The sequence below is a fragment of the Somniosus microcephalus genome, unplaced genomic scaffold (assembly GCF_052327205.1).
Source record: "Somniosus microcephalus isolate GS21.2 unplaced genomic scaffold, FLI_Smic_1.0 unresolved_chr9, whole genome shotgun sequence".
Classification (NCBI taxonomy): Eukaryota; Metazoa; Chordata; class Chondrichthyes; order Squaliformes; family Somniosidae; genus Somniosus; species Somniosus microcephalus.
The window spans coordinates 13,133,314-13,161,239 of NW_028225187.1; the positions used below are offsets into that span (position 1 = coordinate 13,133,314).

Genomic DNA, 27,926 nt, shown 5'->3' on the forward strand with positions numbered 1-27,926 from the left:
GGTGAAGACAGCTGATTGACAGCGCACCCACCAATCGGGGCCCGGCACAGCTGCACGCGCGCCGCCCACATTCTCAGACGGAGGCGGGGCCGGTCGTGATAGCGTGGCGATCGATTTGCATCCGCGCGGCCGATAAACCACCTCAGCGCCAGTGACCTCATGTAAATCGGAAAGGGCGGCTGTGTGACGTTGGCAAACCGGCAACGCTGCCTGTGTGACGTCGACAACCCGGGCTGTGTGACGTCAGTAACCATTGTCCCGTTGGTTGTGACGTGTCTGTCCTGCGGGGCAGAAGCTGCGGGTTTGATCGTCAGTGAGGGGCCCGGAATATAACGTGGTGAAATGTGAAGTTATCCACTTTGGTAAGAAAAATAGAAAAGCAGAGTATTTTTTATATGGTGAGAGATTGGGAAATGTTGGTGTTCAGAGGGACCTGGGTCTTCTTGTACACGAATCACTAAAAGTTAACATGCAGGTACAGCAAGCAATTAGGAAATGAAATGGTGTATTGGCCTTTATTACAAGAGGATTTGAGTATAAGAGTAAAGATGTCTTACTGCAATTATATAGGGCCCTGGTGAGACCACACCTGCGGTATTGTGTACAGTTTTGGTCTCCTTACCTAAGGAAGGATATACTTACCATAGAGTACAACGAAAGTTCACCAGACTGGTTCCTGGGATGGGGGTTGCCCTATGAGGAGAGATTGAGTAGACTAGGCCTGTATTCTCTAGAGTTTAGAATCATTTTTTAAAAATTTGTGTTATGGGATCTGGGCATCGCTGGCAAGGCCAGCATTTATTGCCCATCCCTAGTTGCCCTTGAGAAGGTGGTGGTGAGCCGAATTCTTGAAACGCTGCAGTCCGTGTGGTGAAGGTTCTCCCACAGTGCTGTTGGGGAGGGAGTTTCAGGATTTTGACCCAGTGACGATGAAGGATCGATGATATTCTTCCAAGTCAGGATGGTGTGTGACTTGGAGGGGAACTTGGAGGTGGTGGTGTTCCCATGCGTCTGCTGCCCTTGTCCTAGGTGGAAGAGGTTGCGGGTTTGGAAGGTGCTGCCGAAGAAGCCTTGACGAGTTGCTGCAGTGCACCTTGTAGATGGTACACACTGCAGCCACGGTGCGCCGGTGGTGGAGGAAGTGAATGTTTAAGGTGGTGGATGGGGTGCCAATCAAGCGGGCTGCTGTGTCCTGGATGGTGTCGAGCTTCTTGAGTGTTGTTGGAGCTGCACTCCTCCAGGCAAGTGGAGAGTATTCCGTCACACTCCTGACTTGTGCCTTGTAGATGGTGGAAAGAAATTAGGGAGTCAGGAGATGAGACACACCGCAGAATACCCAGCCTCTGACCTGCTCTTGTTGCCACAGTATTTATGTGGCTGGTCTAGTTAAGTTTCTGGTTAATGGTGACCCCCAGGATTTTGATAGTGGGGGGTTCGGCGATGGTAATGCCATTGAATGTCATGGGGAGGTGGTCAGACTCTCGCTTGTTGGAGTGCCTGGCATTTCTGTGGCGCGAATGTTGCCTGCCACTTATCAGCCCAAGCCTGAATGTCGAACAGGTCATAAGAACATAAGAAGTAGGAGCAGGAGTAGGTCTTGTTACATGCGGGCATGGACTGCCTCATTATCTGAGGAGTTGTGAATGGCGCTGAACACTGTGCAGTCTTCAGCGAACATCCCCATTTCTGACCTTATGTTGGAGGGAAGGTCATTGATGAAGCAGCTGCAGATGGTTGTGATGAGAATGAGAGGTGATCTCATTGAAACATACACAATTCTTACAGGGCTTGACAGGGTAGATGCAGGGAGGATGTTTCCCCTGGCTGGGGAGTCCAGAACCAGGGGTCACAGTCTCAGAATAAGGGGTCGGTTATTTAGGATTGAGATGAGAAATTTCTTCACTCAGAGGGTGGCGAATCTTTGGAATTCGCTACCCCAGAGGGCTGTGGAGGCTCAGTTGTTGAGACAGTGATCGATAGATTTTTGAATATTAAGGGAATCTAGGGATATGGGGATAGTGCAGGAAAGTGGAGATGAGGGAGAAGATCAGCTATAATCTTATTGAATGGCGGAGCAGGCTCGAAGGGTCAAATGGCCGACTACTGCTCCTATTTCTTATGCCCTTATGTTCTTTACAGCCTCCTTGTGTCCTCCTCACAGCTTACTTTCCCACCTGGCTTTGTGTCATAAGCAAACTTAAACACATAACACTCGGTCCCCTCATCTAATTCATTGATATAGATTGTAAATAGTTGAGTCCCAAGCAGTGATCCTTGCAGCACCCCACTAGTTACAGCCTGCTAATCTGAAAATAACCCATTTATTCCCACTCTTCCAGGTGAAACAGCGATTTACTTGTACTTCTTTCAATTTAGTGTACTGTATTCACTGCTCAGGATGTGGTCTCCTCTACATTGTGGAGACCAAACACAGGTTGGGTGACCGCTTTGCAGAACACCTCCGTTCAGTCCGCAAGCGTGACCCTGAGCTGCCGGTCGCCTGTCACTTTAATTCTCCACTACACTCCCACTCTGACCTCTCCATCCTCGGCTTCCTGCATTGTTCCAATGAAGCGCGATGTAAGCTCGAGGAACAGCACCTTATCTTTTGATTAGGCACGTTACGGCCATCTGGACTCAGCATCGAGTTCAACAATTTCTGATCATATCCTCTGCCACCATTTTTTCGGACAGTCACTGTTGTTAATGATTCTGCTATTGCCATTTACACCTCCTCTAGACCCATCTTTGGTTTCTTTACTTGTCCCACTGCCATCCCCTTGTGCTTTGCACCATCATCCCTTCTGTCATTTAATCTCTCCTGTCTTCCACACTATCACAGACCTTCCCTTTTGTTCTTTCCTCCTCTACCCCCTTTCCCTACCTCTGTACCCCCTTTCCCTACCTCTGTACCCACTTTCCCTACCTCTGTACCCACTTTCCCTACCTCTGTACCCACTTTCCCTACCTCTGTACCCACTTTCCCTACCTCTGTACCCACTTTCCCTACCTCTGTACCCCCTTTCCCTACCTTTGTACCCACTTTCCCTACCTCTGTACCCCCTTTCCCTGCCTCTGTACCCACTTTCCCTACCTCTGTACCCACTTTCATTGCCTCTGTACCCCCTTTCCCTGCCTCTGTACCCCCTTTCCCTGCCTCTGTACCCACTTTCCCTACCTCTGTACCCCCTTTCCCTGCCTCTGTACCCCCTTTCCCTACCTCTGTACCCACTTTCCCTACCTCTGTACCCACTTTCCCTGCCTCTGTACCCACTTTCCCTGCCTCTGTACCCACTTTCCCTGCCTCTGTACCCCCTTTCCCTGCCTCTGTACCCCCTTTCCCTGCCTCTGTACCCACTTTCCCTGCCTCTGTACCCACTTTCCCTGCCTCTGTACCCACTTTCCCTACCTCTGTACCCACTTTCCCTGCCTCTGTACCCCCTTTCCCTGCCTCTGTACCCACTTTCCCTACCTCTGTACCCACTTTCCCTACCTCTGTACCCACTTTCCCTACCTCTGTACCCCCTTTCCCTGCCTCTGTACCCACTTTCCCTGCCTCTGTGCCCACTTTCCCTGCCTTTGTACCCACTTTCTCTGCCTCTGTACCCACTTTCCCTGCCTCTGTATTTGTTTAAAACTTGTTACAACTCTAACTTTTACCTGCTCTGATGAAAGGTCAACAACCTGAAACTTTAACTCTGTTTCTCTCTCCACAGGTGCTGCCCGACCTGCTGAGTATTACAAGCATTCTCTGTTTTTATTCACTCTGTCTATCTATTTATCTCTCTTCCTCTGTTCCTGTCACTCATCTTGTTCTCTTCCTCTCTCTTTCACTCTCAGTCTCTCTCTCTCTCTGTCTCTGTTTTTCTATGTCACTCTCCCTGTTTCTTTCCCTCTATCCCCCACTATCTCTTTCTGTCTCTATGTTTTGGTCCCTCACACTCTGTCTCTCTCTATCATCTTTGTCTGTCTTCTTCACTCTCTCACTTTCTCTGTCTCTCTCGCTGCCTCGTCTCTATCTCTGCCTCTCTCTCTTTCTCTGCTCTATATCTGTTTCTCTTCCTTTCTGTGTCTCTCTTTGTGTCTCTCTTTGTGCCTCTCCCTCTTGTCTCTCTTTTTCCCTCTCTCTATCCCTCTGTCCTTCCATGTTGTCTCTCTTTCTCTCCCTCTTGTCTCTGTATCTCCCTGTCTCTCTCTCTCTTTCTCTGTCTCTTTCTCGCTGTCTCTCTATCTCTGTCTCTATTTTTTCTCACTATCTCTGGCTCTCTCTCTTTCTTCCACTGTGTCTTTCCTGCTGTATCTCTCTCTGTCTCTCTCTCTCTCAGTCTTCTCCTGTCTTTCCTATTTTCAATTTTCAATTCAATGCAATTTTATTTGTCGTATATGCAGCAGACATGTGTACTGCACAATGAAATGTTGATTTTTACGAGTCCTCCCAACATTGGAATAAATATGGCATAACAATGATAAAAATACTGATAGAAATACTAATAGAAAGACAGTAATCTATATATATAAAAGAGCTCTTCTGTCTGTCCCGATGTCTGTCTGTCTGTTCTCTATACGTTTGAAAGTTACAGAGCGTACCGACGCGCGCGTCGCCTCAAAAGAAAGCTTGCGATTCCGGACCGGTCATAGGCGTATTTACGTTTCGGCCGGACAGAAACTGCGCCCACGGTATCCAAAAAACGTTCAGCCTTCCGCTCATTAGCATCTCATTAGCGACCGTGTGACGTCGAGGTCGACCAATCGGACGGCGGGTTCCTTCCTACAGTTGAGTGTCGAGTGACTCGACGATTGACCAATCCTACGCTTCGGTGACCTGACCGGTCGACCAATCGGTGCGTGTGTGGGCGGGCCTTATCCTTCTGAACTGAGGTGAGTGGCCGCCATCTTGATTTTTCACGATTTTTTCCCCACACTTTCAGTGTGTTAGGGAAGTAAGGTAAATATTTGAATTATGTGTTAGGGAATTAATTAACAATTTATTTGAGTTTTATATTGTGTTTAGCAACCCCCCCCCCTCCTCCTCACCCTCGCGCAGGGGGGACTCGGGGCCTGAAGCTCAAAAAATTTCTCTCTCTCTCTCTCTCTCTCTTTCTTCCCTCTCTCTCTCTCTCCTTCTCCTCTTCCCTCTCTCTCCTTCTCCTCTTCCCTCTCTCCTCTTCCCTCTCTCTCCTTCTCCTCTTCCCTCTCTGTCTCTCTCTACTTCCCCGTCTCAGGTTTCACGGTGTCGCGAACGGAGCGCGGGCGGGCCGCCCGAAGTTTCCCCCTCGCTAACGGCCGCCAAGCCACCCTTGCCTGCTCCCCACGGGCCGCCTCGCGCCGCCCGCACTGACCGCGCATGCGCCGCCCGCACTGACCGCGCATGCGCCGCCCGCCCGCAGCGGCCGTCCATCAGCCACGCGATACGCAGGGGACCTCAGCTCCAGTCCGTCCCGGCCTCAGAACCCGACCGCGCCTTAAGCGCTAGGCCCCGCACGGCCGCTATCGCAACGGCACCGGACCTCAGGCGCTAGGCAGGGGGAGGGGCCGGAGAGAGGGACAGAGGGGAGTGGAGTGGGGGAGGGGAGGGGGTGGGGGGAGGGAGACAGGGGAGTGGAGGGAGGGAGGGAGAGGAGAGGAGGGGAGGGGAGGGAGAGGAGGGGAGGGGAGGGAGGGATAGGACAGGGAGAGGACATGACAGGGAGAGGGGGGACACACAGGGGCAGGGAGACCAAGCGCCCCAAAATTGCCCTCGCAACGCGGGGCTCCCCAGCTAGTAATAAATAAAACAACAGTAATAAATAATAATAAATTAATCGTTCATGAGTCTTATGGCCTGGGTGTAGAAGCTGTTTCGAAACCTGCTGGTACGAGACCGTATGCTTCGGTATCTCTTACCGGACGGGAGCAGGGCGAAGAGGTTGTGGCTGGGGTGACTCGTGTCTTTAATGATTCTCAGGGCCTTCCCCCGGCACCTCTCGGGGTAGATATCCTGCACAGCAGGTAGTTTAATTCCTATAGTGTGTTGTGCAGCTTTCACTACCATCTGTAGAGCCTTGCGGTCTGTGGCGGTGCAGTTGCCATACCAGGTAGTGATGCAGCCGGACAGGATACTCTCGATGGTGCACCAGTAGAAGTTGGTGAGAATCTCGGGGGCCATTCCAAATTTCTTCAGTCTCCTGAGGAAGAACAGGCGTTGGCATGCCTTCTTGGTTACAACGTCGATGTGATGGGACCACGTTAAGTCCTCCGTAATGAATACACCCAGGAATTTGAAGCTGCTGACCCTCTCCACCTCAGCCCCTTCGATGTAGATTGGGGTGTGTCCCTCCCCCTGCCGCTTCCTGTAATCCACGATCATCTCCTTTGTTTTGCTGATGTTGAGAGAGAGGTTGTTGTACTTGCACCATTCTCCTAGGGCTCTTACCTCCTCCCTGTAGCCTGTCTCGTCGCCATCTGTGATCAGGCCTAAAACGGTAGTGTCATCAGCAAACTTGATGATGGAGTTGGAGTTGTGCGTGGCCACGCAGTCGTGAGTAAACAGGGAGTACAGAAGGGGGCTGAGCACACAACCCTGGGGAGCTCCCGTGTTCAGGATCAGTGTGGAGGAGGTGTTTCTGCCTATTTTCACCACCTGGGATCTTCCCGTCAGGAAGTCCAGGATCCAGTTGCATAGGGAGGTGTTAAGTCCTAGCTCACTGAGCTTGTTGACAAGCTTGGAGGGGATAATGGTATTGAATGCTGAACTATAATCAATGAACAACATTCTCACATAGGTGTTCCTCTTATCCAGGTGTGATAAGGCAGTGTGCAGTACAGTGGCGATGGCATCATCCCTAGATCTGTTTGGGCGGTAGGCAAATTGGAGTGGGTCCAGTGTGTCAGGTAGTAATGAGTTGATGTGGGTTTTGACCAGCCTCTCCAAAGCACTTCATGATGACAGAAGTGAGTGCTATGGGGCGGAATCGTTTAAACAGGTTACTTTTGTTTTTTTGGGGACTGGAATAACCGAAGTCATCTTGAAGCGGGTGGGGACTACAGACTGGTACAGTGAATGGTTGAATATATCCGTAAACACGGCTGCCAGCTGGTCAGCGCATGCTCTAAGGACACGCCCAGGGATTCCATCTGGACCGGGTGCTTTGTGGGTGTTCACTCTCTTAAAGGTCTTGCTCACGTCAGCCACGGAGATTGAGAAGACCCGGTCGTCCTGAGCCGCGGGCGCCCTTGTAACAGACCAGTTGTTGTTGGCCTCAAACCGGGTGTAAAAAGTGTTAAGCTCATCCGGGAGAGAGGCATTGCTGGGCATGACACAGTTGGGTTTCCCTTTGTAGTCTGTAATAGATTGTAGTCCACTCCACATCCTTCGCGAATCTGAGCTATGATAGTGTGACTCCACTTTGTCCGTGTATTGTCTTTTTGCATTTTTGATGGTTTTTCTGAGGTCGTACCTTGATTTCTTGTACTCATCCATGTCCCCAGAGTTGAATGCGATGGACCGTGCTTTTAGCATAGCACGGATATTGCCATTTACCCATGGTTTCTGGTTGGGAAATGTTCGTACAACAATCCTCGGAACAATGTCGTCTATGCACTTGTTTATGAAACTAATGACTGAATCTGTATATGTGTTGATGTCATTGTCCGAGGCATTCCGAAACATATCCCAGTCAGTGGAATCAAAACAGTCTTGTAACATAGCGTCTGATTGATCCGACCAGCGTTGTAGAGATCTCATCACAGGCTTTTCCTGTTTCAGTTTCTGCCTATAGCTGGGTAGCAGCAGGATGGAGTCATGATCTGATTTGCCGAAGGGAGGGCGGGGGAGGGCCTTGTATCCATCCCGGAATGGAGTGTAAACGTGATCTAGTGTGTTCTTGGCTCGTGTTGGGCAGGTGATATGCTGATGGTATTTAGGCAGTACTTTCTTCAGATTGGCTTTGTTGAAATCACCAGCCACGATGAATGCAGCCTCTGGATGGGAAGTTTTAAGCCTGCTAATGATCCCATACAGCTCGTTTAGTGCCCTATTTGCGTCGGCCTGTGGTGGAATATACGCCGCTGTAATGATCACGGATGAGAACTCTCTCGGGAGGTAGAAGGGTCGGCATTTGATCATCAGGTGTTCAAGATCGGGTGAACAAGAAGATGTAAGTAGTTCCACGTCGGAACACCAAGAATTGTTGATCATAAAGCATACTCCACCCCCTCTATTTTTCCCCGAGTCCTTTGTTTGGTCTAGCCGGTGAATGTTGAATCCCTCTGGTTGAATGGCCGAAGCTGGTGTCGATGGATCAAGCCAAGTCTCAGTAAAATTCAAGACGTTGCAGTTCTTAATGTCTCGCTGGAAGGTGAGCCTCCCTCTGAGTTCATCCAGTTTATTGTCCAGTGACTGCACATTCGCCAGGAGAATACTCGGAAGGGGGGGGGTGGTGTTCACGTCAACTCAGCTTCACTAATGTACCTGCTCGTCTGCCCCGCTTGCGCCGTCGTCGCTTCCTGATCACAGGATTGAAGTCAGGTAAGCAGGTGGGAGGGTAGATGGTAGTAGCAGCAGAATCCCAGTTCGAAAAATCGGGGGTAGGTCCTATATCTCCGGACGATCTTATGTCCAGAAGTGATTGACGGTCGTAGCGGATAAGTGAAGAAACAGTACTTACAAAATTGTTTAATAATAACAAAATAATAAATAAAGTGGAAAGTTGTGGACGAGCTCGTAAAACAGCGGCTACCCTCATAAGCCATACAGGTCGGTTAAACAGTAGAATATTAAAAAAAAAACGAAACTACTAATCCTAAAACTAGAATGTTCTCTCTCTGCTCTCTGATTTTCTCTCTGTTTCTCTGTCCCTCCCCTTCTCTCTGTCTCTCTCTCACTTGCTCTCGGTTTCTATCTCACTGTCTCTCTCTGTCTCCCTCTCTCGATCTTTCTCTCTGTCTCCCGCTCTGTCTATATTTTCCTCTGTATCATTCATTTCCTGTCTTTCTTCTGTTTATCTCTCTCCATCATTCACTCATTCTCTCTCTATCTCTCTGTCTTTCTCTCTGCCCCGTTTCTGCCCCTTTGTTTCTCTCTCCCTCACTCTCTCTCCCTCACTCTCGCTCCCTCTCTGTCTCTTTCTATCTCCCCTGGTCAGCAGTGCCCCCTGCTGGTAGGTGCTGACACTGAGTGTCTGGGCTGACACAGGAGATCAGACCCTTGGGGTGATTTTCCAGTGATGCAGCTCAGGTCTGTGGATCCCGACCTCAGCGACAGTCTGTACCTGCGGAGGGTGAGGGGGGAGAAAGGAAGGAGAGATCAATGTAAATTAATCACTAATGTTACCAGAGTTACTGTTAAATGGGGAGGGTCAATGCTGGCTGCATTTCACCAACAGGCCTCTAGGGGGAGTGGGGATGTTTTAGACAATGGTGCCACCTCCTGGTAGCAGAGAGTATTACACCTCAATATTCCCAGAATGATACAGCAGAGGAGGAGGCTATTCGGCCCATCGTGCCTGTGCCGGCTCTTTGAAAGAGTTTGCCAATTAGTCCCACTCCCCTGCTATTTCTCTAAATTTCCCCCTTTCAAGTATTTATCCAATTCCCTTTTATACATTCCTATTGAACCTACTTCCTCTGCCCTTTCAAGCAGTGAATTCCAGATCATAACTCACTGTGTAAAAAAAAATTCTCATCATCTTCCCTCTGGTTCTTTTGCCAATTATCTTAAATCTGTGTCCTCTGGTAACCGACGCTCCTGCCAGTGGAAACAGTTTCTCCTCATTTATTCCATCAAAACCCCTTGTAATTATATACACCCCTATTAAATCTCCACTTCACCTGCTCTGCTCTAAGGTGAACAATCCCAGCTTCTCCAGGCTCTCCACATAACTGAAGTCCCTCATACCTGGTACCATTCTGATCAATCTCCTCTGCACCCTCTCCCAGGCCTTGACATCCTTCCTGAGGTGTGGTGCCCAAGAAGTGGAGACAATTCTCCAGCTGAGGCCTAACCCAGTGATTTATAAAGGTGTCACATAACATTATTATGTAAATGTAACCAGTTCAGTGTGTAGTATCCACCAAACACGCTAACACCTGGACTCAGAAGGTGACCAACAAGAAAGTTTCCTTGACAATGTGTCCAGTCCCAGGATTGACGGTGTTATAACTGTAGAGTCAGCTTGTGTGAGCAAAGTTCAGTCGAAGGCCAGTTCTCTCTGCTGGATGAGGAGATGGAAGACGGACTGAAGACTGCGATTGCCTCTCTGAGATGCCAAGGATATGAAGCAGAGTGAATCCTAAGAGATTTCTGTAAGAGCTCTTGAACAAGTTTGGAGGAAAGTTCACATGTAGTCCTCAGGTGAAAGAAAGGAAGAACTTGCATTTATGTAGCGCCTTTCACGACCCCAGGAAATGCCAAAGCGCTTTGCAGCCAATGAAGCTCCTTTGAAGTTTAGTTATTGTTGTAAAGTAGGAAACACGACAGCCAATTTGTGCACAGCAAGCTCCCACAACCAGAAATGAGATGAATGAACAGATAATCTGTTATAGAAAAGCCAAATACTGCAGATGCTGGAAACCTGAAATAAAAACAGAAAATGCTGGAAATACTCAGCAGGTCAGGCAGCATCTGTGGAGAGAGAAACAGAGTTAACCTTTCAGGTCGATGACCCTTCGTCAGAACAGCATCTGTTTTAGATGTTGGTTGAGGGATAAATATCAGCCCAGGGCACCAGGGAGAACTCCTCTACTCTTCTTCTGAAAGTTGCCGTGGGATCTTTTACCTCCACCTGAGGGGGCAGACGGGGGCCTCGGGTTTAACGTCTCATCCCAAAGACGGCACCTCCGACAGTGCAACACTCCCTCAGTACTGACACAGGGGAGTATCGGCCTGGATTAGGGGGCTCAAGTCTCGAGTGGGGCTCAAATCCATGACCTCGTGACTCAGAGGCGGGAGAGCGACCAACTGAGCTGGGTGAAAGAGCGGGGTGTAATTGGACGGAGTGAAGATTGAATCCACATTTAAAAGTCATCCGTTCTCTCCTGTTCCCATTTAACAGGTCAGTGTCTCGTGCCCTTGAACATGCTGCCCCAAAAAGCTGTCGAAGCTACATCATTACATAAATTTAAAACAGAAATAGACAGTTTCCTAGAAGAAAAGGGAATTAAGGGTTACGGGGAGCGGGCAGGAATTTGGACATGAGTTTAGGTGCGGATCGGTCATGGCCCTGTGGGTAGCGGAGCGGGCCCAGGGGCCGTGTAGCCTGATCCTGCTCCTGTTTCGTGTGTCTAATTCTGTTAGATTCAGGAGATAGTCCTGTCATAGTGGATTGGCGGTTAGGATCAGATCAGCCATGATCTTATTGAATGGCGGAGCAGGCTCGAGGGGCCAATTGGCCTACTCCTGCTCCTATTTCTTATGTTCTTATGTTATGTTCTTATGTTCTTATGATAGGCACATGCTGGTTTAAATGCTGGATATGATGTGTAAATGTGGCTGTTTTTGATTGCAAGAAATCTACTTTAAATAGGTACAAATTGTTTGAATTAATACATGGTTTTAAATTATTCAACCACTGTTTAAAGTTAGACTTGTTTTCTGAAATTTAAGAATTGCCATTTGAATTTATAGATAATTTGCAGTAAATTACACACGCACACATATATATATAAAACCCTAATAATTTTAGCTGACAACACAACATTGCCGATATATGCTATGTTGGGAGATAAGTAGACCCGGTTACATTGTACACAGGCTGCCTTAGATTATATACATGAAGCTTGGATTTATATTTCTAATGTTGAGTTATAGATAGGCCATTTTATTCATACTTACTGTTTTAAATTATATAAATGCTCATTTGAAGTATACATATGAAACATTGGTGTGTAATTTGCGGCCTCATTGGGTAGGTATGAGGGGCGTGCATGCCTGTAAGGACTGCACAAGATCCAGGTTCAGGTGTGTGAAGCGCGTGCTTGAAAACCTGGAACTTGCAGATCCAATGCATCCCCATGAAATGGGCATCTGTGGCCGAAGGGTTGAGCTATTTGCCCAAATTCTGCCCAGCGAATGCCTGTGAAGTTCTTACGCCTGTTAAAAGCAGGCATAAGGCCCGCTTTCACCAGCGTAAAAAGTTTTGAAAAATTAAAATAATTGTTTTCAATCATTAAACGTTAAACTATCCCCCCTCATCCTGCTCGACCTGTCAGCGTGCTTTGATATGGTTAACCACACCAACCTTCTCCAACTCATCTCCTCTGTTGTCCAGCTGGGTGGGACTGCCCTGCCCGGTTCCATTTTTATCTCTCCTGTCTTAGCCAGAGAATCACCTGCAATGACTTCTCTTCCCACTCCTGCATCATTTCCTCAGGTGTCCCGCAAGTATCTATCCTGGGCCCCTTCTACTTCTCAGCTATATTCTGACCCTCGGCAACATCATCTGAAAACACAACCTCAGGTTCCCCATCTACACTGACGACACCCAGCTCTACCTCACCACCACCTCACTCGACCACGTCTACTTCCTCTGATTTGTGATACTGCTTGTCCGACAGCCAATACTGGTTGAGCAGAAAATTCCTCCAACTATATATTGGGAAGACCAAAGTCACTGTCTTCGGTCCCCACCACAATTTTCGTTCCTTTCCCAGGCAACTGTGTGAGGCTGAGCCAGAGTGTTCGCAACCTTGAGATGAGCTTCCGACAAAATATCCGTTCCTCACCAAGACCGCCTACTTTCAGGTGTTGAACACCACCAATCTCCGACCCTGCCTCAGTTCAAACATTGCTGAAGCCCTCATCCATGAATTTGGCACCACTAGACTCGACTCTTCCCATGCTCTCCAGGCCGGCCTACCATTTTCCATCCTCTATAAAATTTAGCTCATGCAAAACTGTGCTCCCCATACCCTAACTTGCACCAAGTCCTGTTCACCCATCACCCCTGTGCTCACTGACCTACATTGGCTCCCGGTCCAGAACCCTGGAATTTTAAATTCTCATCCTTGTCTACAAATCCCTCCATGGCCTCACCACTCCCTATCTGCAATAAATTGTTAAGTAGGATCACGGACTCCCAGGCCGCCTGCCTTATTTGCGGCCTAGAGGAGTCCATGTTCCATGTTTATATTCAATATGTGAGGTTGCAGCCCCTGTTCCATTACTTAAAGAGGCTGCTCCTCGATTTTTGGATGCACTTCAGTCCAACGCTCCTGATCTTCGGTCACCCGGTGCGGAGGGGAGTGGCCGGGTCGGAGGACCTCCTCGTGGGACTGCTCCTGGGTTTGGCCAAAGTGGCCATTAACAGGTCCAGTCAGCGGGTGGTCGAGGGGGGCTCCGGTCCGATTGCCTGCCTCTTCCGAGGCGATGTTCGCGCCCGGGTGGCCCTGGAGATGGAGCACACGGTGTCCGCCGGCACACTTGAGGCCTTCCGAGACTGGTGGGTGCCGCAGGGACTGGAGTGCAGCGTCACCCCGGGTAATGTCGTTAGAATTTAATTTGATATGGTTTATTTAAAATTTCTGTTAATTTACAGTTAATTTACAGTTAATTGGGTCTAACAAAAAGAGGACCACTCCCTATCTCTGTAAGCTCTTCCAGCTCTAGAATTCCCCGAGATATCTCTGTTCCCACAATTATGGCCTGTTGAGCATCCCCGATTTTAATCACTCCATCATTGGTGGCCGGGCCTTCAGCTGCCGAGCCCCGAAGCTCTGGAATTCCTTCGCTAAACCTCTGACTCTTTATTTCTTCTCCCCTTACACAATTTCTTTGCCCCTTCCTCTCCCCCGGGTTTCTCGTCTCTCACCCTCTGACTTTCCGCAGTCCGGTTCCAGCTTTAATGATCATCACTGAACTATAGTTGTACAACCATAATTCAGAGCGCGGCTTTGCTTTAAGAACGCTGTCCCACCTCCGCTCACTCATTGGATCCGGCGCCCAGCAGCACCCCGACTCGCCTGTCCATCACAGCGGAGTTACGCATTGACGCCGGGGGAGGGGGGAGATTAACCGCACGACTCTGCTACGATTGGTCAGAGCGCAGCAGCGGTGCTCAGCGATTGGTTGAACCAGCTTGTCCTTGGGAGGCGGGGGTTGGGTGGGTGAGAGCCATGCTGTGATTGGTCTGTGTCGGCCCAAGCTGCGCTCTTATTGGCTGAGCTAGCTGGCGGTCAGGCAGCGGCCGGAGGCTCCGATTGGTCTTGGAGTTACATAGAAACATAGAAGAGAGGAGCAGAAGAAGGCCATTCGGCCCCTCGAGCCTGCTCCACCATTCAATGAGATCATGGCTGATCATCCAAATTCAGTACCCTGTCCTTGCCTTCTCCCCATATCCCTTGATCCCTTTAGCCTTAAGAAATATATCCAACTCCTTCTTGAATATATTTAATGAACTGGCCTCCACCGCCCTCTGTGGCAGAGAATTCCACAGGTTCACCACTCTCTGGGTGAAGAAATTCCTCCTCATCTCAGTCCTAAATGGCTTACCCCTTATCCTTAGACTATGACCCCTGGTTCTGGACTCCCCGGCCATCGGGAACATCCTTCCTGCATCTAGTCTGTCCAGGCCTGACAGAATTTTACAGGTTTCGCTGAGATCCCCTCTCATTCTTCTGAACTCCAGTGAGTATAAGTCCAATCGACACAATCTCTCCTCATACGTCATTCCTGCCATCCCAGGTATCAGCCTGGTGACTCTTCGCTGCACTTCTTCCATGGCAAGAACATCCTTCCTCAGATAATTCGACCAAAACTGCACACAATACTCAAGGTGCGGTCTCAGCAAGGCCCTGTACAACTGTAGCAAGACATCCTTGTTCCTGTACGCGAACCCTCTTGCTACGAAGGCCAACATACCGTTTGCCTTCTTAACCGCCTGCGGCACCTGCATGCTGACCTTCAGCGACTAGTGCACAAGAACACCCAGGTCTCTTTGCACTTCCCCTTCTCCCAATCTATTGCCATTCAAATAATAATCTGCCTTCCTGTTTTTGCCACCAAAGTGGATAACCTCACATTGATCCAAATTATAGTGCATTTGCCATGTTTCTGCCCAATCACCCAACCTGTCCAAATCGTACTGGAGTTTCACGACATCGTCCTCACAGCATACCCTCCCCCCCAGCTTTGTGTTGTCTGCAAATTTGGCGATACTACGTTCAATTCCCTCGTCCAGATCATTAATATATATTGGCCCAGTAATTCCTGTCACAACGCGTGAGTACGGACGGGGTACTCGCGCGTGTGCCAGGAGGAATTGCCGGTTTTCAGCATGCACAGCGCATGCGCTGAAAACCGGCATTTCCTGTCCTCTGACCCAAGGGGTTAAGAGGCTGAACGCATGCGCGGTATTGGGCAGCGCGTGCGACTTGGATTTCCTGTATTTTTACAGATTTGCGCGTGTGTAAAGGGCTCCGGTTTTTACGCATTGAAAAACCACACGTAAGTACTTAGTTTTACAGGTCAGTGGTCTTTTAGTGCAATTTAGAATTTTTGTTTTCCACAGGTTTATTATTTTTAAAGAATCTACAGTAAGGTAAGTTTAGTTTTAGACCCTATTTTTAAAAGATTTATTTTTTTCAAAAATTTGATTAATTGTTTAAAATAGTTTTTTAAAGTTATTCACAGTTAATTTAATTATTGGGACGCTTTTTAACATTTTATTTAAAGTTTAAGTAGTGTTTTGGGGTGCCGTACTTTTCATGAGTTTGACAGTCTTTACTATCAAACTTATGAATGAAGTTTCCCCTCCCCTGATTGGCTGAACAGTGCTCACCTGATCCCAGCCGGCACATCGCACTAACTACGCTGCTGGGTCAGGTTAGCACAGCGCGCCGAGATCAGAACCGGGCCACTTACAGGAAATCCACTGCGGGCCAGGTTACAGATGCCGGCGCGCCGGGTAAGTGCACATCGGGGGCTTGCACGCGCGGCAAGCCCCCGACAGGAATTACTGGGCCATTGTGAACAGCTGTGGTCCTAGGACCGATCCTTGCGGTACCCCACTAGTCACTGCCTGCCACTCGGGAAACGACCGGTTTATTCCAACTCTGCTTTCTATCTGCCAACCAGTTCTCTATCCAAGGCAATACCTTGACCCCAATCCCATGTGCCTTAATTTTGCACGCTGATCTCTTATGCGGGACCTTATCGAAAGCCTTCTGAAAGTCCAAATACACCAAATGGCATTTCAGGTGCGCATCCAAATGCTTCTTGAATGTTGTGAGGGTTCCTGCCTCTACCACCCTTTCAGGCAGTGAGTTCCAGACTCCAACCACCCTCTGGGTGAAAAAGTTCCTCCTCAAATCCCCTCTAAACCTCCTGCCCCTTACCTTGAATCTGTGCACCCTTGTTATTGACCACCCTACTAAGGGGAAAAGTTCCTCTTTATCTACCCTATCTATGCCCCTCATCATTTTGTACACCTCAATCAGGTCCCCCCTCAGCCTTCTTTGCTCCAAGGAAAATAACCCCAGCCTGTTTAGTCTTTCTTCATAGCTGAGGCGCTCCATCCCAGGTAACATCCTGGTGAATCTTCTCTGCACCCTCTCCAAAGCAATCACATCCTTCCTATAGTGAGGCGACCAGAACTGCACACAGTACTCCAGCTGTGGCCTTACCAGCATTTTGTACAGCTCCATCATAACCTCCCTGCTCTTATATTCTATGCCTCGGCTAATGAAGGCAAGTATCCCATATGCCTTTTTAACCACCTTATCTACCTGTTCCGCTGCCTTCAGGGATCTATGTACATGTACACCAAGGTCCCTCTGACCCTCTGTACTTCCTAGGGTCCTACCACTCATTGTGTATTCCCTTGCCTTATTTGTCCGTCCAAAATGCATCACCTCGCACTTTTCAGGGTTAAATTCCATTTGCCACTTTTCCGCCCATCTGACCAACCCGTTTATATCGTCCTGTAGCCTGAGGCTTTCCTCCTCGCAATTTACCACCCCACCAATTTTCGTGTCATCTGCGAACTTACTGATCATACCTTTTACATTCTCATCCAAATCATTTATGTAGATCACAAACAGCAAGGGACCCAGCACCGATCCCTGAGGTACCCCACTGGACACAGGCTTCCAGTCACAAAAGCAACCTTCGACCATCACCCTCTGCCTCCTGCCACTCAGCCAGTTTAGGATCCAATGTGCCAAGGCACCCTGGATCCCATGGGCTCTTACCTTCTTGACCAGTCTCCTATGTGGGACTTTGTCAAAAGCCTTACTGAAGTCCATGTATACCACATCCACAGCATTTCCCTCATCCACACACCTAGTCACCCCCTTGAAAAATTCAATCAGATTGGTCAGACATGATTTACCCTTGACAAAGCCATGCTGACTATCCCCGATTAATCCTTGCCTCTCCAAGTGGAGACTAATTTTGTCCCTCAGAATTGTTTCCAATAATTTCCCTACCACAGATGTTAGGCTCACTGGCCTGTAATTCCCTGGTTTATCCCTGCTACCCTTCTTGAATAATGGTACTACGTTAGCTGTTCTCCAGTCCTCTGGTACATCCCCTGTGGCCAGAGAGGTTCTGAAAATTTGTGTCAGAGCCCCTGCAATCTCCTCCTTTGCCTCACACAGCAGCCTGAGATACATCTCGTCCGGGCCTGGGGATTTATCCACTTTTTGGCCTGCTAAAACCACTAGTACCTCCTCCCTCTCGATGCTAATATGTTCAAGTATATCACAGTCCCCTTGCCCGATTTCTATGTCTACATCGTCTTTCTCCACAGTGAACACAGATGCAAAAAATTCATTTAAAACCCCACCTACATCATCTGGCTCTACACACAGATTGCCACTTTGGTCCCTAATGGGCCCCACCCTTTCCCTGGTTATCCTCTTGCCCTTAATATACTTATAAAACATCTTAGGATTTTCCTTTATTTTGCTCGCCAGTATTATTTCATGGCCCCTCCTCGCTCTCCTAATTTCTTTTTTAAGTATGCCCCTGCGCTTTTTATACTCCTCTAGGGCTTCCTCCGTCTTTAGTCTTTTGTAACTGCCAAAAGCCCCCCTTTTTTTCCTAATGCATTTTTGTATATCCCTTGTCATCCAAGGTTCCCTTTGCTTGTTGGTCCCACCCTTGACCTTTACGGGAACATGTTGGCGTTGTACTCTCTCTATTTCCCTTCTGAAAGTCTCCCACTGCTTTGATGTGGATTTTCCTATAAGTAGCTGCTCCCAGTCCACTTTGGCCAGATCCTGCCTTATCATATTAAAATCGGCCTTCCCCCAATTTAGAACCCTTATTTCCGGGCCGTTTTTGTCTTTTTCCATGACCACCTTAAATCTCACCGAATTATGGTCACTGTCGCCAAAATGCTCTCCTACTGACACTTCCACCACTTGCCTGGCTATATTCCCTAGAATTAGGTCCAGTACCGCCCCCTCTCTTGTAGGACTTTCTACATGTTGGCTCAAAAAGCTCTCCTGGATGCACTTTAAGAATTCTGCACCCTCTAAGCCTTTCACACTCTGACTATCCCAATTAATATTGGGGAAATTGAAATCCCCCACTATTATTACCCTATTATTTTCGCACTTCTCTGAGATTTGCCTACATATCTGTTCCTCGATCTCCCCCTGACTGTTTTGGGGCCTATAGTACACTCCCAGCAAAGTGCTTGCCCCCTTTTTGTTTTTAAGTTCTACCCATATGGCCTCATTAGAGGAACCCGCTAATATATCATCCCTCCTTACAGCAGTAATTGACTCCTTAATTAATATTGCAACACCCCCTCCCCTTTTACACCCCCCTCTGTCTCGCCTGAAGATTCTATACCCCGGAATATTGAGCTGCCAGTCCTGACCCTCCCTCAACCATGTCTCCGTGATAGCAACAATATCGTACTCCCATGTGTTCAACAACAACTTCAGTTCATCCACCTTATTTGCAAGACTCCTTGCATTAAAATAAATGCCTTCCAGCCTTGCCATATTCCCTTTTGCCTTCACATATTTGCTCTGCCTTCCCAGCTGACTTGTTTTTGTCTATGGACCAAATGCTGGAAAATGGGATTAGATTGGACAGGGCTTGATGGACGGCACAGACACGATGGGCCGAAGGGCCTCTTTCTGTGCTGTATAACTCTATGACCACATCAATTGGTTCTCCCTTATCTATTTTACCAGTTACATCCTCAAAAAATTCCAGTAGATCAGTCAAGCATGATTTACCTTTTGTAAACCCATGTTGACTTTGTCCCATCCTGTCACTGCTTTCCAAGTGCTCTGCTATTACATCTTTTACTAGCTGGAGTGCCCAGCGGTACCGAGGGTTTTCTGAGGGCATGTTGTTATGAAAAAAGTACAAATAATTTTTATATATATAAATGAGTTTGTCTGTCTGTCCGTCTGTGTGGGAGAGAGAGAGAGAGAGTGAAAGAGGGAGGGGGAAGGAGAGAGAGAGAGGGGGAAGGAGAGAGAGAGAGAGAGGGGGAAGGAGAGAGAGAGAGAGAGAGAGGGGTAAGGAGAAAGAGAGAGAGAGAGAGGGAAGGAGAGAGAAAGAGAGAGAGGGAAGGAGAGAGAGAGAGAGAAGGAAGGAGAGAGAGAGAGAGAGAGAGAGAGAACTCTTCCTAAGCACCCAGGAGGTGGTTCTTTAACTTCGTTTTTTGTTAATGAGAATCGCCAGCAGCCACGTACTCCAGGTTTCACAGTTTTCCTTCTATGTCATTTTGGAGATAGCAAGCAGAATTATAATTTTGCAATGTTATCATTGACATTAATGTGTCATGATCATATAATGATTGTGAATTATTGTAAAAAGCAATTAAATTCTTCAACTTTTTAATGAGAGGACCACATTCCGCTTAAAGAAAGAGTCAAACAATGATTATGATTTAAAAATCGTGAGCCTTTTAATGAGGGGACCACATTCCGCTTAAAAAAACTCAAACAATGGTTATGATTTAAAAATACAATCTTCCATAGCCAACCGAGGTGCGTTAATATGTAATAATAATATATATACAGGAGTGTTTATACCCAGCAACGCACAGTGTGTTATGAGTCCTCTGCTGCGGCAAGCTTTTATAAAGGAGGCACAGAGATGGTCAGTGAGAGTTTTGAGGTAATTAAATGATGTTGGGCCAGCAACCTCATGGAGGAGTAGACGAAGGTGAAAGCAGTCTGCCTTATTGGAGAGCCCGTTGATAGACAACATTTTCTGTTTTTCCTGAGGGTGTTAAAATAAACGGATTCCTTGATGCACCAACTCTTGAACATGCCACGTACAACTGGCCATGTGAAAAACAGGGCGTGAGTAAGTTGATGCCAGCAACCTTCAAAGTCTGCCCCGTGCCTTGTTGATTGACATTGCAAAATAAATTCTCACAGGAAACTGTTGCCTTCTGAATTGAAATGGTAAGTCAGTTGGTATCACAGGAATTGGAGGAATGAGAACATCCTCCCCTCTGGCGCAGCCTGAGATGATGGTAGCCTCAATGAGATTTGGCATGAGCTTTTTGACTGCCAGTCTGGTTCCATTGCACAACTTTGGTGCAGATATGTTTCTTAGGAGCATGATGGGGGCGTCTTCCTTTAGTTCCAGTTTGTGAGGAGGCGTTCCTGAAGGCTGCAATGAGTTGAGGAACTCAGTGGCGTAGTTTACCCCATCAGCACTGTCACAAACAGTATCAACGCTTTTATAAATTTGCCCTTGGCCAGGGAGTTTTTCAAGAAGCAGCATGTTGATGTCGTTGACAGTATCATTCCTGGGTGCAAGCATTGACCGTTCACACAGCCAGTTGTGATCTTTTGAAATGATTGAGGAGGTTTGGATACACGTTTGAGATCAACTCATCAACTGTTTTTATTTGACAGGCAAAGTCTGGAGGAATTGTTGTCAAATGGACTGTTTGCACATGTGGCCACAGATGGGATGCCTTGAGACATGCATTGAGTTCATCCGCTTGTGTTCCTCTTGGGACAACTGGCAGGATTTGGTGGAAATCACCTGCCAGCAAGAGGGTGATGCCACCCATCAGCCTATCGTTGCCTCTCAGAACTTGAAAAGTTCTGTTGACTGCTTCAAGTGACCTCTTGTGGGTCATTGTACACTCATCCCACACAATCAATCGAGACTTTTGAAGCATCTCAGCAGCACCAGTTCCTTTGCTAATGTTACACACTAGCTGTTCTTGTCTTGTCAGATCCAGAGGGAGAGCAAAGGTTGAGTGGGCAGTGCGACCTCCTTGCAGAAGAGTTGCAGCGATTCCTGATGAGGCAACAGCCAGTGCAATGAATCCTTTAGAGCGAACCATGGCCAGCAAAAGATTGATCAGGAATGTCTTTCCTGTTCCACCATGTGCATCGAGGAAGATAATGCCAGCAGTGTTATTTTCCACCCTACCGAGAACCAACCTGTAAGTCTGTTCCTGGTCTGGAAGCAATTTAGGCTCAGTGACGGTGACAAAGGAGGTCAGTTCCTCAACATTGTAGGTGGTTTCTCTGAGGACCTCGCTGCTGAGACCTGGAGAATCATTCCTATTGGGAGACGGAAGGTTCAACTGAGTCAGAGACTTGCCAGCCAATGCCAAAGTCTTGTCCTCCAAAAGGATCAACACCTGATTGTACATCGCATCAGTGCAGTTGAGCACCATTGTGGGGTTGGCTCTGCCGAGTTGGCGTAAGATGTCTTCTGTGAGGCTGTCTTTGTGATCTTGCCGCATTTGCATCGGGTTGGAAGGTCTGCAAAGGGCAATGATGATGGCAAAGAGTTTTCGTAGCCTATTGGCGGAGTAACACAGAGCAGCTTCTGTCATCATTGCATTCCAATGAGTGTCACCCTCAATGAGGCCTCTCATGTGGCAAGCTTCTTGAAAAGAGTCACAGAGATGGCCATTGACAGTCTTGAGGTCATTAAATGATGTTGGGCCAGCAACCTCATGGAGGAGCAGACGAAGGTGAAAGCACTCTGTGTTGTTTGGATGGACCGTGTAGACTCTGCCAAATGCATCCGATGAGTACACCTCTGTATGACCAGGAACTTCCTTTTGACCTGTCCCAGGGTGGCGAGCCCGCCATGTCTTGTTTGGCTGCCAGGTGTAGTACTTGGGCACCTGATGATACAAAAATGTCTTGGCAAAGTCATTTGTTTGGCACAACTGAAAGAATGCTGTAAGTTTTGTCTTTGGAGGTTCCTCAGCACAATGCCTGGCATCTCCTGGTCGGAATAAAACCCTTTGTCCATTTTCCAAGTGAACATCTAATTTAGTGATAGTGGGGTAACGCTTGTGGATGTCAAATCCAAAAGTTCATCAGGCTGCCTCATTGCTGCAGATGTAGTGGTCCATCAAATGTGTGGTGATCTCATCATTTTGATTCTGTTGTCCAGCCATTTCAAGATCAAAGACAGCTTGGTCACTGCCCTTATGGATGTACTTGCACACATATTTGATAGACTTAACTGAGTGGCAGTACTCCACATTGAATGACATTTGAAGAGCCTGGATAGGAGTGGACAGTAAGGAACAATCCAATGGTTGTCAACTTCCAATGTCTTTCCTTCCTGTGTTGTCTCAGTTGATGAGCTGAGTCGCTAGATTTTCTAGTTCGCATTTTAAAGTGAGTGGTGAAACCTCCACTCTCTTTGCCCCTTCTCCTGTAGGAAGGATAGCCATCATCGCTATGCTGAGTTTGTTCGCGCAGTGGCTTTGGGTACCCTTTTGTACATGCATTGTTTTTCATGCAGGGAGAAGAAGGGTTGTGTCGGCCACAAGGACCATGAATCATATTTTTTACAACAACATGAAACAGGATTGGATCCTTGTCCTTATTGGGTAGCTCTGCAGAGATGAAAGAATCAAGTTGATTGGGGTGAATCTTTGCCTGAAGCCAGAGTAAAAGATGAACATGAGGAAGTCCTCTCTTCTGCCACTCAATGCTGTACCTGTAGCAATGGTGTGCACCAAATAGTTTGCCCACACTCAGGAGTTTGATCAGGTTTTTAACTTTGAGGTTGAAGACCCGTGCTATGAGGTCATGCCTTTCAGTACCAGCTTTGGGTGGGAACTCCTGCCATTGGGGATTGCAAGTCATGGTGATGAAGGGGTCAGGTCTGCCATAGTGCCTGACATAGGTCATGGCATCTTGTGTGTGCTCATGCATTGTACCTGGACCTCCAATAAAGGTGGATGGTAAGATGACCATTTGTCCAATGTCCTGAGTGTTGCCATCATTGGCCACAGCATTTCGTAAGTGTATATAGTCTGTGACGCTCAAATGATTTGGTTATTGCGGAACCAATTAAGCCGTTCTCCTTCAATTTTTGCATACATGTCAGTGAGGTACTGGTGGAAAAGTCCTGCAGAGAGAAGAGGTGGTTTGAAGCAGCTTGTCGTTCCATTAGCCTGTATTAATAGAATTCCATGGCAGAAACCAGTTTTGAGATTGGGCTGTAGGTGGCACACCAGTTTTGGGGTCAACATTTGGGATCTTGTTATATGCATCGCATCCATCTCCCCATGGCAAACAGAAGTGGGTATTGCATAGGATCATATGACCTGTCAAGCTCAGAAATTCTTTGGAGTGGACCACCTCTCATATGCAAGGACAATGTCCCGTTGTTCAAATTCTTGGCCCACAATGCAATGGCTACTTCATTGGTGGTCGGAGCATTGAAGCGTCGCTCATGTTCATCTGCAGGAGTCTTGTCAGCTTTGATAACAACTTTGAGGTCTTGATTTGTAGTTTGTTCCATGGCTGTTTTGAAACTCTGGATGTATGGGTTTTGCTGATGAAGCATCTGCTGTAACGCAAGCAATTATCCATTTTGATGTGGTGTTGTGCGGGGAGAACAGCAGCTTCCCTGCGGTGATTGGCTTGCTCTGCCTCATCACCCAAGAAGTAGATTTACAGAAACTGAGGTCTTTCATTTGGTAGAGGAAGTAGGGAGCCAATTGTATGGTACACCGGTCCATGACTTTAAAAGTTGGGCAAAATCCAGATTCACGCACTCTGTTTGCACCAAAAGAGGTCATTGCAAAAGCAGTTGTTATACTTTCTGATGTGAGTGAGGAAATGTGTTGAAGCTGCAGTTCGGCCAAACAGAAGTGAGTGTAGGTGTTCAGGTGGAGCTGTTAGTGTTGCAAGTTTAACCTTTCCTCCATTGCAGCATATCCCATCAGTTTCCTCCTTCCACTTGAGAGTGCCACAGTGAGGGCAAATGATGGTCATCTTGCCAATGATGACTGTGTGGTCGGCTTCATAATTGATGGTGGGTGTATAGGAGAAGGCTGCTCCGACCCAATGATTCCAAATGTCAGATGTGGCAATGCCGCTGCGTCTACTGTCGGCTTGGCGACATGACTGAGTCTGGTCAGGAGTATCTGATGCTCTGGCTTGTGAATGGCTCACCCGATCAGAAGCTTGACGTGCCTGAATCTGCTGAGGAGTCTCGGAGGTTCTGGCGTTGGGCATGTCTTGCTCTGTCAATTGTAAGACGTCCCTCAGATTGTTCGGAAGTCTCAGCTGATCAGCTTGGGCATGTCTTGCTCTGTCAGCAGTAATACATCCCTCAGATTGTGCAGAAGTCTCAGCTGATCTAGCAGCAGCATTTCTGTCCTGGTTAGCCTGAAGGCGAGCCTGTCTCTGCTCCTCAGTTGCAGCAGCTCTCTGATCCTTTTTCCGGGAAGCAGCAGAAGTGTTGCGTCCAAGGTTTGACGTTTTCTTGGGGGCATTCTGTTATGAAAAAAGAAAAATTAATTTTTCTATGTACAAATGAGTGTGCCTGTCTGTCTGTGTGGGAAGGACAGAGAGAGAGGGGGGAAGGACAGAGACACAGCAGGGAAGGAGAGAGAGCGAGAGGAAGGAGAGAGAGCGAGAGGGAAGGAGAGAGAGACAGAGAGGAAGGAGAGACAGAGAGGAAGGAGAGAAAGAGAGAGGGAAGGGAGAGAGAGAAAGGATAAAGGGTGTGGGGGAATGGGAGGGTGTGGGGGGAATGGGAGGGTGTGGGGGACAGGGAGGGTGTGGGGGGGAAAGGGTGGGTGTGGGAGGAAAGGGGGGTGGGGGAGGAAAGGGGGTGGGGGAGAAAGGGGGAGGAGGGGGAGGAGGGGAGGAGGGAGGGGGAGGAGGGAGCGGGAGAGGGGGAGGAGGGAGTGGGAGAGGGGAAGGAGGAGCAGGAGGGGGGGAGAGGGAGGGGGAGGAGGGAGGGGGAGGAGGGAGAGGGGGGGGAGGGAGGGGGAGAGGGAGAGGGGGGAGGAGGGGGAGGGAGGGGGGGGGAGGAGAGAGGGGAGAAGAGAGAAAGGGGGGAGGAGGATGGAGGAGGAGAGTGGGGAGGAGGGGGAGGGAGGAGGAGGGAGGAGGGAGAGGGGAGGGAGGAGGGGGAGGGGGGAGACGAAGGGGGTAGAGGGGAGGTGGGGAGGAGAGAGAGACAGAGGGAAGGAGACAGAGAGACAGAGGGAAGGATGAGAGAGAGGGCGAGTCCCCGGCCCGCGGCCGCAAATGGAGCCAAGCCCCGGGACCGGGCGTGAGCCGGCTTGAGGCTGTGAGAAAGGGCCGGGGCTGGTTGCCGGGGTAACCCTTCCCTGCCCTCCGAGCACCGCCCCCCCTCCCGAGCACCGGCCCCCCTCCCGAGCACCGGCCCCCGCCCTCCCGAGCACCGGCCCCACCCCCCCGCCCTCCCGAGCACCGGCCCCCTGCTCGAGCCGGCTTCAAGACCGCCGATTGTGGCTGGGCCTGCGCGCCACGCGGGGAAGAGAGAGAGAGAGAGATGCTGCCACTCACCTGCTGGCTTCACTCTCCCCGCGCTCTGTGAAGAGAGAGAGACGGGGGAGTGAGAGAGAGAGAGACGGGGAAGTGAGAGAGAGAGACGGGGGAGTGAGAGAGAGAGAGACGGGGGAGTGAGAGAGAGAGACGGGGAGTGAGAGTGAGAGAGACGAGGGAGAAGAGAGAGATGGGGGAGAAGAGGGAGATGGGGGGAAGAGAGAGACGGGGGGGAAGAGAGAGAGAGACTGGGGGGAGAAGAGAGAGACGGGGGGAGAAGAGAGAGACAGGGGAAGAGAGAGGGAGACGGGGAGAGAGGGAGACGGGAGAGAGGGAGACTGGGGGAATAGAGAGAGAGACGGGGGAGTGAGAGAGAGAGATGGGGGAGTGAGAGAGAGATGGGGGAGTGAGAGTGAGAGACTGAGGGAGAAGAGAGAGATGGGGGAGAAGAGAGATGGGGGAAGAGAGAGAGAGACTGGGGGAGAAGAGAGACAGGGGAAGAGAGACGGGGTGGAAGAGAGAGACGGGGGAAGAGCGAGAGAGAGACGGGGGGGAAGAGAGAGAGAGAGAGACGGGGGGAAAGAGGGGAGAGAGAGAATGCTGGATTTAGTTCGGGATTAACCTGGAGAGAGAGGGGGGACGAAGCGCCTCAAGCCTGGCCCGTTGGACCCCTGCGAAGGAAGGAAGGAAGAAGGCGAGCTCTCCCTCCCTCTTCCCACCCCCTCACTCTCTCCCTCTCCCTCTCTCCCTCCCCATGTCTCTCCCTGCTTTACTCCCTCTCCCTCCCTCCCCTCTCCCTCCCTGGCCCCTCTCCTCACTCTCCCTCCCCCTCTCCCTCCCCCTCCCTCTCCCTCTCCCTCTCCCTCTCCTCCCTCCCCCTCTCCCTCTCCCCTCCCTCCCCCTCTCCCCCTCTCCCTCTCCCGCCCCCTCTCCTCTCCCTCCCTGTCTCTCCCTCTCCTCTCCCTCCCTGTCTCTCCCTCTCCTCTCCCTCCCTGTCTCTCCTCTCCCTCCCTCTCTCCCCCTCTCCCTCCCTCCCCCTCCGCGGATCAGCACCTCAGAGCCGGCCGGTGCGCGACCTAGCACGTGAGGCCTGGCCGGACTCTCCCTCCCCTCCCCCTCGCGGATCAGCGCCTCAGAGCCGGCCGGTGCGCGACCTAGCGCGTGAGGCCCGTCCGGACTCTCCCTCCCCCACCACAGATCAGCGCCTCAGAGCGGCCGGTGCGCGACCTAGCGCGTAAGGCCCGGCTGGAGTCACCTTAGCTCAGGTCGCGCTCCGGGCCGACGTTGGCGCGCGACGCTGACTCCCGCCCTGCCCGCCTTTACTAAGATGGCGGCTATGGCTACGCTCGGCTCAGACCCACCCGGCCAGCCTTTAGAAAGATGGTAGCGATCGCGGGCCGCTTGTTGAGCGGGACGGGAGATGCCTAGCTCGGCGTGGCTGGGGAACAGAGGCCGAGGCTTCGAGGCCTGCAAAAACGGTGAAAAGTAGGAAAATGAATGAGGTTAGAGAAATATTTACCAATTAATTAACTTTTTTTAAAAACAATGTAATTGTGTTTTAAAAGCACTTTTTTTTGCTGGAAATGTAGATTTGAAAATAAAGACGCAGAAAGTGGGAAAAAGAAATGAAGAGTTAGGAATCAAGATGGCGGCCACTCACCTCAGCTCAGAAGGGTTAGGTCCGCCCACACACGCACGAATGGTCAACCATCAGGTCACTGAACTGTAGGATTGGTCAATCGTCATGTCACTCAACTCTAGGATGGCCCGCCCACACAACGCAATGAACCTGCCCCCGTGATGCGGCAATTGGTCTACCGTCGTGTCGCTCGACTGTCCGATTGCTCAACCTTCACGCCACTCAATGCTAATCAGCGGAATTTTGAATGTTTTTTGTATACCGTCTGAACAATTTTTGTCTGACCAAAATTAAATACGCTTATGACCATTCCGGAATCATAAGCTTTCTTTTGATATAACACATGTGTAGGTACGCTCTATAACTTTTGAGTGTATAGAGGACAGACAGACGGACAGAAGAGCTCTTTTATAGATATAATATAATAATATAATAATATAAATATAAATAATATAATATATATATATTATAATAATATATTATATTTCGAGGGCATGTTGTTGTTGGAAGAGCGAGAGAGAGAGCGACGGGGGGGAGAAGAGAGAGAGCGACTGGGGGGTAGAGAGAGAGCGACTGGGGGGAAGAGAGAGAG

The 27,926-nt window shown here is 49.3% G+C and overlaps 1 long non-coding RNA gene across 1 annotated transcript; it reads left to right on the plus strand.

Annotated features, from left to right (window-relative positions):
• The first annotated feature begins 108 nt into the window (after nucleotides 1-108).
• LOC147084787 (uncharacterized) lies at nucleotides 109-27,643 on the plus strand. Its single transcript, XR_015075815.1, has 2 exons — nucleotides 109-362; nucleotides 27,285-27,643. It is a non-coding gene; the product is annotated as an uncharacterized LOC147084787 (long non-coding RNA).
• The last annotated feature ends 283 nt before the right edge of the window (nucleotides 27,644-27,926 follow it).